At 50.5% G+C, this 7,260-nt stretch overlaps 1 pseudogene; it reads left to right on the forward strand.

The window, feature by feature from the left end:
- The first annotated feature begins 210 nt into the window (after positions 1-210).
- On the forward strand, positions 211-6,989 carry LOC149360493 (uncharacterized; annotated as a pseudogene).
- Positions 6,990-7,260: the final 271 nt, after the last annotated feature.

Here is a 7,260-nt window from a genome sequence, read left to right on the forward strand (position 1 = left end):
GGCCTCTGGTTTCAGCGCCGCGTTTCTGGAACGCTGCGTTCGCCGAAGAGTGCGGACGTGCCTCACATGCGCTCCGTGATTTCGGGGTCCTTTGACCCGGTTAATCCCATCGGACGACCGAAATTTTGGTCGGAATCGACGTCGGAAGTGAAGAGGACCACGAGGATACCAATTTCAAGCCGGTGGGTCTATTTTTTCGGATGTTATCGGCATTTGAAGTTCCCACGTGGTCGGCAAGGCGTTAAGTACGGGGCTCCGCGGCCTTCCCGGCTTCGGCCCGCGGTGAAGACGCATCGGAGCGATGTCCCGAACGAGAAATCCGAGCTACGACCAACCCGTGACCTTAGGACCGACAAGATTTTCGGCTGAATCCCAGGAAAACATGGAAGAAGACTTCCACGACACCATCGAAGTGGCCCACATGCAGCAAGACCGAGACGGCCTCGCTGCAGCAGGGATCCAAGCCCCGGGAAGCAGCACCTCACCGATCCAACGCTCACAAGTAAGCGGAATCGACAGAGAAAAAGAAGACTGGATAGTCGCCATGTCGAAGAAACTTTATTGCAAGCTTCTATTGCCCCCCTTTGTGGCACAATCACTTCTCCATTGGTTGCACCTCTCCAACCTTCTGTGCCCGTGACTTCCAATCCACTGAGTCAGACTCAATCACAGCCTTCGTCTATCCCTACAACCAGTTATTCACATCACAGTGAGACAGAACTCTCATCTGAAGAGTGCGTTGATATGGAGACTGAGATGCGTGCTCAAAAGCGCAGTGCGTCTCCGATAGGTGGTGCTAGTCCGTCTTGCTCTCAGTCGAAGAATAAAAAGAATCACCCTAGATCTACACCCAAAGGCAGCATTTTGGATCAGGCGGTCTCCGCTGCGGCCCTTTCGGCGACATAGGGTCGTTGAAGGTGTTGCAGTGGAACTGCCGGTCTATTCTTTCTGCTTCAACAGATTTAGTTTGTTTAATCAGTAAATTAAGTCCAGATTTAATTGCTCTTCAGGAAACGTGGCTCTCTAAAGATTCTCGGTACAATTTACAAAATTATCGTTCTTTCAGGCTTGACCGGCCCTCAAGAGGTGGTGGGTTGCTATTGTTCGTATCCACAAAATTTTGCCACAGGGCAACTGTGTCATTTGAATATATGGACAGGCAGTGCGAAATTCAGGCACTTGATCTCAATATTCCTGGATATCAGCCACTCACTCTGGCTAATGTATATTTTCCAACAGGTGTGCATGACGTTCGGCCTCTTGACTCGTTTTTATCTAGTTGCACGAAACAGGTTTTAATTGTTGGAGACTCGCATCATGTTTCGTGGGGGTTTCGTACAGATCGCTGCGGTACGCTCTTATGGGACTGGGCTTGTGTGAATAACCTCATATGTTTAAATTAGGGTCTCCCCACATTTGTCCGTGGTCAGGTTCGCTCAGCGTTAGACTTGTCATTTTCTTCCCCCGGAATAACTGTGTCCTCTTGGGCGCCAGTTGACTGTGCCTCCAATAGTGATCACCTTCCGATCAGCTTCCAAGTTATGTGCCAGTTGACCTCTCCTAACAGCACACGGCGCACGTTCATAAATTACGACAGTTTTAAAAATGCCCTCAAAGCAGACCTTCAGGAATTATCTCATTCAAACAGTGGAGATAATGCCATCCGCATTTGTTCAATTTTGGATGGAGCTCGTAAAAAATCGAAGTTCTTGGTTCAGGCACATAAGGGAACATCGCCGTGCCTTTGGTGGAACGCAGAGTGCGCTCGCGATTATAGGCGCCGAAAGGCTGCTTGGAAGAAACTTCTCCATAATCAGTGTCCCAAAAACTGGATCGATTATAAGTTCGTTGCAGCTACGTTTAAGCGCACCGTATCTCGTGCAAAGGAGTTGCACGATACTGAACGCTACGAATTCCTTTCAAAATCTGGTAATAGGCGCGCTTTATTCAATTACCTAAAATCCAGGAAACTAATCTCGTCCACCATGAACGCTGTCTCCCTAGTTCAGTCACCGGCTGAACTTGCACAGTCCCTGGAAGAGATAGGCAGAGGTCTTGAGCGCCGGTTTACGGCTCTTCTTCCTTCTCCTCAGAGATTTCTTGCCACTTTGGACGATTTCGAGGAGGTCACCCTCACTGAGCTCTCGAACACTGTATCCCGCCTTCCACCCGTGGCCCTGGCCCTGATGGTGTGACTTCTTCTATGATTAAAATTTTGTTCGAGGAATCTCCCACTGACTTACTGGCGCTTATAAATTACTCTCTTAAGGGGCTATGGATTCCAAATGAGTGGCGTTTAGCAAAGATTATCCCGTTGCTTAAAAAGCAGGGAGATGGTTATGTGTTAGACAATATAAGGCCAATTTCTTTAACTTCGAATCTCGTTAAGTTAATTGAGAGGGTGTTGCATGATAGAATAATGTCTGTTATTTCAGAGACTGGGTTGTTGAACCCTTGCCAGATTGGTTTCAGACCAGGATGCTCTATATGGTGTGCCCATACCGATCTGGAGAGCCGCATACAGTTAGCTCGGCGCCGAAACCAATACGCAGCGCTTGTTACTTTAGATGTATCTAAAGCCTATGACAGCGTTGAGCACAAGACGCTCTTGCAAAGACTGCAGGCAGTAGGACTTCCGAGATACTTTGTGGCTTGGGTTGCTGAATTCCTTGCTGACAGGGAATTTTACTGCTTTCAGAACGGTGTTTCATCAAGCAAATTTCGACAAGCGAGAGGAGTGCCCCAAGGGGCGGTCCTCTCCCCTGTACTTTTTAACATCTTACTCAGCAGTATTCCCTGCAGTCCTCAGGTGTCCACTTATGTGTATGCTGATGACATCGCCTTTTTTGCTTCAGAGAACGACATTTCCTCTTTGTACCAGTCCTTACAGTCCTACCTGAATGCCCTAGACCAATGGTTAGGAGATATTAATCTGTCCCTTAATGTCAATAAATGTGCTTTATTGGTTTTTCCGCTCTCTCGTCCAGTTAATATCTCTATTGTTTACCGGAACCATGTAATTCCTAAAGTGCAAAGTGTCAAATACCTCGGAGTAATTTATGATCCTTCTCTTTCCTGGGGGGCCCATATCGAGCAGATCACTGTGAAAGGAGTCCGAGCAGTCGGTATGCTGCGCAGGCTGAGCAGTGTTCGTTCTGGCATGAGAAGGCACTCACTTCTTATGATTTATAGAATGTACGTCCGTCCAGTCTTAGAGTTCGGCTGTGTTTTATTCTCTGGTGCACCAGCGTATAAACTTCGCCCCTTGATTCTCTTGGAGCGGGAGGCGTTGCGCCTTTGTTTGGGCCTTCCAAAATTTGTGGCGAATTCCGTTTTGTACCTGGAAGCGCGTACTCCATCATTGACTTCTAGATTTCGGCTCTTAACGGTGAAAACGTTCGTAAGAATGTGCGATTCTTCGCTCCATGCCTCCAATTTGATCTTCCTTCGTCAGCCTAGGCTATTTTTCAACGAAACCTGGTCTCGTTTCCATACCCCTCAGATATGTTTGGTGCAATCCCTCCTGGACCCCTTAAACGTCCGCATTTCGGACATCCGTCCGGTATGCGCCAACTCATCTATTCAGATTGTCTTCGATGACATCTTTCCAAAACATGCAAAGTTAATGCCTTTTCATTTGCTCAGCGGTTTATTGCAGGATTACCTGCTGTGCTTTAAATCTCATGTGCTCATAGCGACAGACGCCTCACAGTGTGAAGAAAAGGCCGGTGTTGGCATTTTCTCCATCTCCCTTGACTGGTCATTCTCACTCCGCCTTCCCGATTACACCCCTATTTATTTGGCCGAATTTCTAGCAGTAGTCTTAGCGTTGCGCAAATTAAACAGCTCCTTGTCTTCTGTCATAATTATGACAGATTCATTATCGTTGTGTTCCTCTCTCACCGCGCCTACAACATCTCAGGCACTTCGGTTACTCAAATGCTTGGTTCCACCCCACGTGTGTTCATTGCGGTTGGTCTGGGTGCCTGGGCACAGAGGAATCCATTTGAATGAGGTTGCTGATACCCTGGCGAAGGCATCTCTTCAAGGCCCAGTCGTATCTGTGCTTCCACCCAGCGCATATATTACCGCGGCCAGGTTTCGCAGGTATCTGCTCTTGAAAGAATTCGCAGCATCAGCTCTGACCTCCTCTCCCGAATTCCGGCATCTCCTTTACCCGTGGTGCAGTAAAGGATGGCGATCACGCAAGCTTGAGGTTTCCTTCACGCGTCTACGTTGTCGCGTGCCTCTTTTAAACTTCTACCTTTATAGATCTGGTCTGGCGGTCTCCCCATTGTGCCCGTTCTGCGGAGAACCCGAAACGATAGATCATTTCTTGTTGACCTGCCGCCGTTTCTCCTCTTTACGGAGCCGCCTGCTGGAGCTTCCGTTACGACAGCTTGGTCTAAGTCTGTCAGCTGGGGTTGCTCTGTCTCTTGGGGCTTCCTCCCTTGGGCACAGCAACTGGAATGTGCTCTCCGCCATGCAAAACTTCCTTACAGACACTAAACGGCTGCCGTCTTAAGCTGTGCTCTTTCTCATGATCAATATTTCTCTGGAATGAAAGCTTTCTGAAACGTGGAATATTTAGCCCCGTTCTCTATTTCAGTCACCGATCTCACAGCATTTGTTTAGCCTATTTCAATTACACATCTGAGATCCTTTCATTTATTTCCTAATTGCTATTATTATCATGATTATTTTATTTTTCCCCACCATTATTTTCTTGTTTAACATTTTGTACACCTATCAGTTGCCGCCTGTGTCTTGGCCAATCCCCCGCAGTGGGTATGCGCCATTTTCTAGAGGACAACAACAACAACAACAACAAAGTAAACGCCAAGATGGCGGCGGCAAGCAGCAAGTTTTGGAGGGAAACGGCCTAGATTGCGCGCCTTCTTCAGGGGCGACGAAGAACGCAGCTGGCGCGCCAGCTGCGGCGGAGAAGAAGGAGAGGGAGGGAGCGCCGAGGCGACGCCTGCCTCCGCTCCCCAGAGACGACTTTAAAATCGTCCTCCGGCCGAGAGGACTCGCAGTCAGAGACTTGCACCAACACCACGTGGCGCGGGCGGTAGTCGCGGCTACCGAGCGGGGATGTAAGGAAGAAGACCTGATCATCCGGCTGCGCAATGGATCAAACATCATAATTGTGAGCACCAGCAACGAAGAAGCGGCCAAGAAGATTATGCGCATCAAGCAGCTCAGCTTCGGAGGCAAGAACTACGCCGTAAACGCACACGTGGCGGCGCCGGAAGGCACGCTACGTGGGGTGATCCACGGAGTGGATCCGGAGACTTCGCCCGAGGAACTCAAGGCAAGCCTCAGAGTTCGCACGCAAGGCGTGAAGATCCTAACAGCCAGAATGCTCGGGAGATCCAGCACGGCCATCATCACCTTCGACGGCCCCACCCTCCCGAAGCAAGTTCTCTACCACAGCGGAGAATTTTGGTGCTACCCGTACCGGCCCACGAGGCAGGTATGCTACACCTGCGGCCAACAGGGGCACCGAATGGACGTCTGCCCGAATCCGGAGACTAGGGCCTGCAGACAGTGCGGACTCCAGAACCCGGCGGCAGACCACCAATGCACACCCAAATGCCTGCTGTGTGGCGGCGACCACGTGGCGGGCACGAGAGACTGCAAACAGCGACTCAAGTCGGCGAGCGAGCTGCGGTGGGGCCCCCTGCAGCAGCAACGCCGTAGCCGGGGCCGCAGCCGGTGAAGAAAACCAAGATGGCTCCGTGACGAGAGTCAGGAGTCGGGCCGGAGCAGCCGCGGGGGCAGCCGGAACCGGAGCCAGAGCCGGGGATCCGAAAGGGACGAGTCCTTCCCACCCTTGGGCAGCAACGGCAAGCAACAGCAGAAGCAGACGCAAGGGCAGCAACAGCAAAAGAAGAAGAGCGGCGGCGTTAAGGTGAGCTGGGGAGACGGCCCTCCCAAATCACTCTTTGCTCCGCACTCGAACACAAACAACACACAAACCGCACGCGAGAAACAGCTAGCGGAGGAAAATAAGACACTTAAACGTGAACTTGAGCAGCTTAGGAAGCAGCTAAGCGAGGTAATCAGAGAACTACGTGAATCGAGGACAGGCTATGCACCGCCTAGGACTCAGACCCCACCGCCTAGGGCGATGGAGACGGGGCAACAACACCACGAGGGAGGGACCTCCAACGATGAGCTTAAAACCTTCATGATGAACATGCAGAGGCAGATGCAAGAGCAGATGCAGCAGTTAAAAAGCGAAATGCAGCAGGGACAACAAAAGTTTGCCCTGTTAGAACAGAATGTCAGGACGCACATCAAGAGCCAAAACACACAGAGAATAACCAATGATGCTAGAGACAGACTACTTAACGAACGCAGGTTCGGCACAGAAACCCCCAACGCAAATAATGGTAACCCATCATGGCAGAACGCCTCCAACAATTAGAGCTGTGGCAGTGGAACTGCAGGGGGTACAGGCAAAAACAAGGCCTCCTGCAGCAATTCATCTATGCCAGAGGAACCCCACCAGACGTAATTATGCTACAGGAAACAAACTGCACCCCTACGCTTAGGGGCTACACGTGTCAGGAAAATGGCCGTACGGCAACTCTCATTAGCAAACAAGTAGTAGCCATAGCACATAACGAAATAGAGGACACCCGGATCGAACACGTGATCACGGAGATAATCCCCAAAAAGAAAGCACGATCTAAAAGCACTTATATTATAAACCTATACAGCCCGCCCAGACAGAAAGATGGGGACTTTATTAGGCTCTTTACGGAGGCGAAAAAGTTAGCGGGGAACAACACCCTAGTAATAGCAGGTGATTTCAACGCCAAGAGCCCGAGGTGGGGCTACAATAAAGACGACAAGAAGGGACGTGGCATTTGCGCTGCAGCAGAACAGGCAGAGTGCGAATTGCTAACCGACGAACATCACCCAACTAGACAGGGGAACAGCGTCAGTCCAGACACGTGCCCTGACTTAACCTTCGTAAGGGGCGCTAGACAAGCAGAATGGGAGAACCTGCTCGAGAACCTTGGAAGCGACCACCACATAATAAGGATCAGCACAACCGCAAACAATATCAAGCGGAAAATAGGCAAGGTCCGCCTAACGGACTGGGACGCCTTCAGAGCACACTGCAAGCAGATCAAGGGCGACATTGTATCTGCGGAGGAGTGGAGCCAGCAACTCAGACAGATCCAAGAACTCTATACTAAAGAGGTGGATAGAACCGAACAAACTCCGGAGGTGGACAAGCGGCTC

The sequence above is a fragment of the Amblyomma mixtum genome, chromosome 2 (genome assembly GCF_055824585.1).
Source record: "Amblyomma mixtum isolate Tamu chromosome 2, ASM5582458v1, whole genome shotgun sequence".
Taxonomy (NCBI): domain Eukaryota; kingdom Metazoa; phylum Arthropoda; class Arachnida; order Ixodida; family Ixodidae; genus Amblyomma; species Amblyomma mixtum.